At 52.3% G+C, this 5816-nt stretch overlaps 1 long non-coding RNA gene across 1 annotated transcript; it reads right to left on the bottom strand.

The window, feature by feature from the left end:
• Window positions 1–1520: 1520 nt before the first annotated feature.
• Window positions 1521–5297, bottom strand: LOC125928177 (uncharacterized). Its single transcript, XR_007459584.1, has 2 exons — window positions 4822–5297; window positions 1521–1961 (listed from the first exon to the last, which is right to left on the bottom strand). It is a non-coding gene; the product is annotated as an uncharacterized LOC125928177 (long non-coding RNA).
• Between the last annotated feature and the right edge of the window lie 519 nt (window positions 5298–5816).

The following is a 5816-nucleotide window of genomic DNA, read 5'->3' as shown; positions in this document are numbered from 1 at the left end:
TGCTCGCCTTTATTTTTGACTTCTTTCTAGCTGCTCTTAACGAGAAGTTCACACCCTTATTAAATTGGGGAAGCGGTGTCCGAATCCGGTAGAATGTACTGCGACCACAGGAGAGAAGCATCTTGCTCTTGGAAGTTACAGGATTAGCGAAAGCAGTTTAAAAGCTAGCGATGATTAGAAATAGGACGCCCGGGTTTTCCTACCCACCCCCCCCCTTTCCTCTCATTTCCTAAAAATGGCAGTTTTCTGAACAGAGGCCTTGCACGCAGTGTGGCCTTAGTTTTTGATTGGGTAAAGGGACTTTCTTCCTGAAAATGGAAGAAATCAGGTGTTTGCACAGCGTGTGCATGCTTTTAATAACTGCTGATTTGGGGGGCACCTGGGTAGCTCCGTCGGTTAAGCGTCTGACTTCAGCTCAGGTCATGATCTTGTGGTTTGCGAGTTCGAGTCGCGCATAAGGTCTCTACTGTCTGCATGAAGCCCGCTTCGGATCCTGCGTCTCCCTCTCTCTCCCCCTCCCCCACATGTGCGCGTGCACGTGCTCGCTCTCTCTCTGAAATAAACATTAAAAAAAATAATAACTGCTTATTTTTAGCAGAAGTTCTAGATGCTCTTTGTGGCCGTGGCGGGTGCTACTTCGTGGCAAGCGGATCCTGTATTTTTGGGAAGCCGCCGCTGCGTGGTTTTGTGACCCAGGGGACGCAGCGCAGAGCTGGGCCCTGTGTCGAGTGGGGGGTGGGGAGACCCGGCCAGCAGGGAGGGTGGAGGAAGGCCGGGCACGTGCAGAATTTGCTTCCTGTGAGGTGAGCCTTGACTGCAGCTTAACTAACCTTCAGGGGGAGGGCAGGGAGGGTGGACACTGTTCTGGTTCCTGGACGCGTGGCTGTCACTTGGACTGCTCTCCTGCCAAGACCAGGGGAGAGGACGCGGCACTGGCCTGTGTTTTCTTTAAGGGGTAAGGTCCCTGCGACTGAACGCTCTGTGCCCCACGTGGAGTTGGACTGGTGGCCAGGCTTGAAACCCCACTCGATAAGGCTTCTAGTAGTGTTGTTGTTGTTTGAGAGAGAGAGAGAGAGAGAGAAGGGTGCAAGTGAGCAAGGAGCAGAGAGAGAGGAATGGGGCTCCCCTGACTTGGGGCTTGAGTTTACGAACCATGAGATCGTGACCTGAACTGAGATCAGATGCTTTACTGAGCCACCCAGGCACCCTCGATGAAGCTTCTTTCCAAAGGTCCCTTGGATCCCATCTTCAAAAGGCCTGTGGAGCGCTCAGACCCTTGAAGGGGGTCATCTGGGTCTCCAGAGGTTTCCCTGGAGCTTTCTCCCTGCTTCCCTCGAGATGTCACTGTGACTTTGTGGGCGTTTCTCTTGACAGGCACCTGTTCCTTGGCCTGTAGTATTTGTGTAATACTAAGTATTACCGAAAACGTTTTAGTATCTGTCTCCTCTAAGTAACTGAATTAAGAGAGGAAGGCACATCTTTTCCCAAGTAGGCACCTAAATAAAAGTTTATACCAACTATGAATGTTCTGGAAATAGGTTTAGTGTAGACAGACAGTTGATCCCTGTTTCTCTCTCTGCATTTTCCCCCCCTACTTATTCTTGAACTGCCTTCAGAGAAACAATTTAACGGAGTGCCAGGTTGGGCCCTTTTAATAAGGGGCTCAGGTTTCTAAGAATGTTCTTCTTTCAGAGCCCATTTTGTCAGAGGCCAGATTGTTTCTCCAGGGCTCAGGAGAGAAGTTTGCACGGCAGACTTCCAGAAGCCGGGGCTGCCCATCTTGACTCAGAGGTCTTAGCAGGAGGCAGAAACGGCGAGGTCAGGAGGTATGCATTTGGGTCGAGGAGGAAGATGCTGGAATTGTTGCCTGGCATCCACACTCGGCTCAGGATTCTAAGGAATGGCCTGGTTTTCTTGTTGAAGGAGGCTGCTTGGTAGAGAAGTTAGTTGAGAGCAAGAGCCTGTTAACAGTAACCCGGAAAGCAGTTCCTGCTTGAGACTCACTAGAAACAGCATTCCTTTGCTGTGCAGTGAGACTGCTCTGTGGCCCCGAGGGATTCTTACACCTGTTCGTTTACTTAAAAAAGAGAGAGAGAGAGAGAGAAACTGTCTATTGTGGGGCTCGAACTTACAACCTTGGGATCAAGAGTCACCTATTCTACCCGCTGAGCCAGCCACGCACCCGTTTCTTTTCATGAGTAGTACCTTAAATACTCTGTTGTTTCCCTCCACCCTCTTCTCAGATTCCACATGGCTCCTGAGGTCATGTGGGGCCACTAGCCTGTGCAAGGATTGGTTTTTGAATGTTAACTGCAGTGGGACCTACCGGGGCCCGGTGTCATGTGTGTGTGTGTGTTTGTGTGTGTGTGTGGCACCTCTCGGTCTGGTGGAGAATGGGGTGGGTCTTGCCCAGTGGACTTCTTGCCAGTTTTCTTTCCGGGAAGTCGGGAGGGGAAGCCGACAGGGTGTCCCATCCTGGGATCTCTAAAGGATCCTCCATACAGGATAGCAGTCCAAGGTGCGTCACAGGTGGCCGTCACCTGGTGTGCCCCACGCTCCACAGACCGGGTTCGCCAGACGAACAGCCATGAAACCGCAGAGCTGCAGGGAGACCTAACGGATGGCCAGTTGCTTGGGCTGGACCCCCTCGTGCGTCCTTGGGAGCATCCGGCCGGGGCCTCCCCGCATCTGCCTTTCAAGTTTTGATGAAGAGCTTTGGTCTGTCCTTTGCGATTTCTTGGCCAATCTTGAACAACGGTGAGACGTTTGATACTCACAGGAAGTCAACAGGCTTATAACATCCTTCTGAGAGGCTTCCTTTTGCAGTTTGTTGTCATGAACATGAACCAAAACGATGAAGACTATACTTAATTATAACCTACTACTAATCTCTTCCCCCATCTGTAACCACCCTCTAAGCGTAAAATACCAAATATACAAATAAAAGCAAAAACTGTTTCACGATGGCGGGCTCTTTGGTATGCAGTTTGGGGACCAGAGAGAATTGTTTCCTGTACCTGTTCTTTTGTTCTCTGTCGGAGACAAGGTAAACGTTAATAAAATTATTCATTATTACTGGCCTCGAAGCTTCTCTTTTTGAATGGGATTGGGAGGGAGGGAAGTCAGAGCAGCTTTTCAGGTAGCCTAGAGATTCTGTAAATAGCACCAAGGTGCCTTGGAATCTGTAGGGTCTTTCTCATGCATTATATTCTTGAAACTAAGAGTGTGCTCAATAGATATTTTTTTATTTTGAGAGACACAGAGTGTGAGTGGGGGAGGGTCAGAGAGAGAGGGAGACACAGAATTGGAAGCAGGCTCCAGGCTCTGAGCTGTCAACCCAACGCAGGGCTTGAACTCAAACATCATGACCTGAGCTGAAGGCGGCCGCTTAACCAACTGAGCCACCCCGGTGCCCCTGGATATTTTTTCAAGGTATTCTATCAAAATATAAAGAAAATGAAAAGACACGTTAAAGACTAAAATAAAAGATGAGGGGTGTGTAAAGAATTCCTGCAGGGGCGCCTGGGTGGCTCAGTTGAAGCATCAGACGCTCGGTTTCAGATCAGGTCATGATCTCACAGTTCGTATGTTCGAGCCCTGTGTCAGACTCTAATGCCGGTATGGGGCCTGCTTGGGATTCTCTCTGTCCCTCTCCAGCGTGCTTCCTCTCTTTCTCTGTCAGTAAATAAATAAAAAATCTTTAAATATGTATATATATACATGTAAAGAATTCCGGCAAATTGTCCAGAGAAAAACCCAACAGAGAAGGAAGGTGTTAACAGGTATTTCGTGAAAGAGGAAGTAAGGCCAAAAAACGATGCTCCGCCCCACTAGCAATCCTGGCATTCCTTGTAAATCAAGACCGCGAAGAAAGAAAGTACCGTCGTGCACCCCATTCGAGTGGCGCACGTCATGAACTGACAAGCCGGTTGCCTAGAGGGTTTGTGGTCTCTCGTGTTACAGATGAGCATGTAAGTGGGTGGTCACTTTGGGAATGAACTTGAATATCGAATTAACCTTCCCCTCCCAGGTATGTACCCCAGACAGATCACACGGCAGCAAAAGCTGCATTCGGATAATGGAATGAAGCGTAGGCGCGTGTGGATGGATCACAACGACGTGATAGACGGGACCTAGGCCCGGGTGTGGACAGACTGCAACGGCGCTTTTGTTAGATTCAAAGCCCCTCAGAAATACTTGCAGATGGCAAAACAAGCAGTCGCTTAGGTTGGGGGAGGTGGAGGAATGTGAATAGGTGCCTTTGGGGAGTGAGTTCACAGCCAAGAGTAGGTGTCAGAAGGCTGGGGAGGAGGAGTGGAAGGGAGGCTCTTTTGCACCTTAGGCTTGGGGGTGGCAGACACACTGGCTCCAGGGGTTTCTAGAACGTGCACACTTCTCAAGGTGCTTTCTCTGTGGATAATCCATAGCTTCCCATCAGCCTTTAGTATGTCTGTGACCCCAGGGGCGCTTGGGTGGCTCAGTCGGGTTAAGCCTCCAACTTTGGCTCAGGTCATGATCTTGCAGTTTGAGAGTTTGAGCACAGCATCAGGCTCTGCACTGGTGGTTCGAAGTCTGCTTGGGATTCTCTCTCTCTCTCTCTCTCTCTCTCTCTCTCTCTCTCTCTCCCTCCCTCTCCCTCTCTCTCTCTCCCTCCCTCCCCCCTCCCTCTCCCCTCTCTCTCCCTCCCTCCCTCCTCCCTCCCTCTCCCCTTTCCCTGCTTGTGCTCTCCCCCTCTTACAAAATAAACTTGAAAAAAGAAAAAAAAGGGGCTCAGAGAGGGTCTGAGCTAGGTCCCACCGCAGATTGACCTTAACACCTTACCAGTGGTTGGAGGTCACTTCTGCCATTGCTAAGGCCTGAGACAGAAGCCAGGCATGTAGGACGATAGCTCCTTCCCATTGGATGTGTGAGGTTCTGTCCGTCTCTGCCAGCTGGAGACCCCTGGGTAGGGGCACGGTCCAGGGATCGATGGACACCAACACCGGCTTGTCCCAGTTGTCTGAGTGGGGCTCGGGCAGGTGGTCCCAGCATGGAGGGCCGCTGGCACACAGCCACCAACCTCCCTGCACTTGTGGGTGGTGAGAAGACGACAGGCTGGAGATTTGGGATCTGGGCTCAAATCCAGCATAGCTTCCATGGGCCTCCAGCCTTCTCTGCCTGTGACATCAAAGGGGCCAGTTACCGTGGGAACCAAATGAAGCATGGCCCAGCGGGGAACAGGGGAGTATGGCAGCACCCGCACAGGCACGGGCCTGGGAGTCAGACGGACTTGGCTTTAGTCCCGGTGCCACCGTGCACTGGGATGGGGGACAAGCTCCCGGCGTGAGGCCCCAGGGATCTCCCACATCAAGGCTTGGCCGCTGCACTACCTATCTTCTCCACAGGGTGGCAGCCGCGGGCAGCCCTGGCCCCGGCCTGGACGGGATGGGCCGAAAGAGAAACCAAGTCTCTGGCCAAAAGGGGCCCACTGGACCGGAGGGCCTGGGCTCTGAAATTCCAGACTAATGGAGGCTTGGGACCCTGGTGGGTTTCCCTGGGGTCTCCGAGTGGGGTGCCACTACCAGTTCCATGGCCTTAGGCAAGTCAACGCCCAGTAACAGAAGGCACCCAAGCAACCTGTGCATTTGTGGGTCCCCCAGGAGCCAGTGTGGAGTCCCTGAAGTGGACGGGGTATAGGCATGGGGGCAGCAGCCGCGGGAGGGGTCTCCGGGAATCAGGGCGGGGGTGGGGGGCCGTGAGCCGTGGCTCCCGGATCATCTCCGCCCTTGTGTCCTCCGGCTCACCTCCCTGTCCTGCTGCTTCTGACGCCTATGGCG

Source organism: Panthera uncia, chromosome E3 (assembly GCF_023721935.1).
Source record: "Panthera uncia isolate 11264 chromosome E3, Puncia_PCG_1.0, whole genome shotgun sequence".
NCBI classification, from domain to species: Eukaryota; Metazoa; Chordata; class Mammalia; order Carnivora; family Felidae; genus Panthera; species Panthera uncia.
This window is presented reverse-complemented; position numbering and strand designations above follow the sequence as displayed.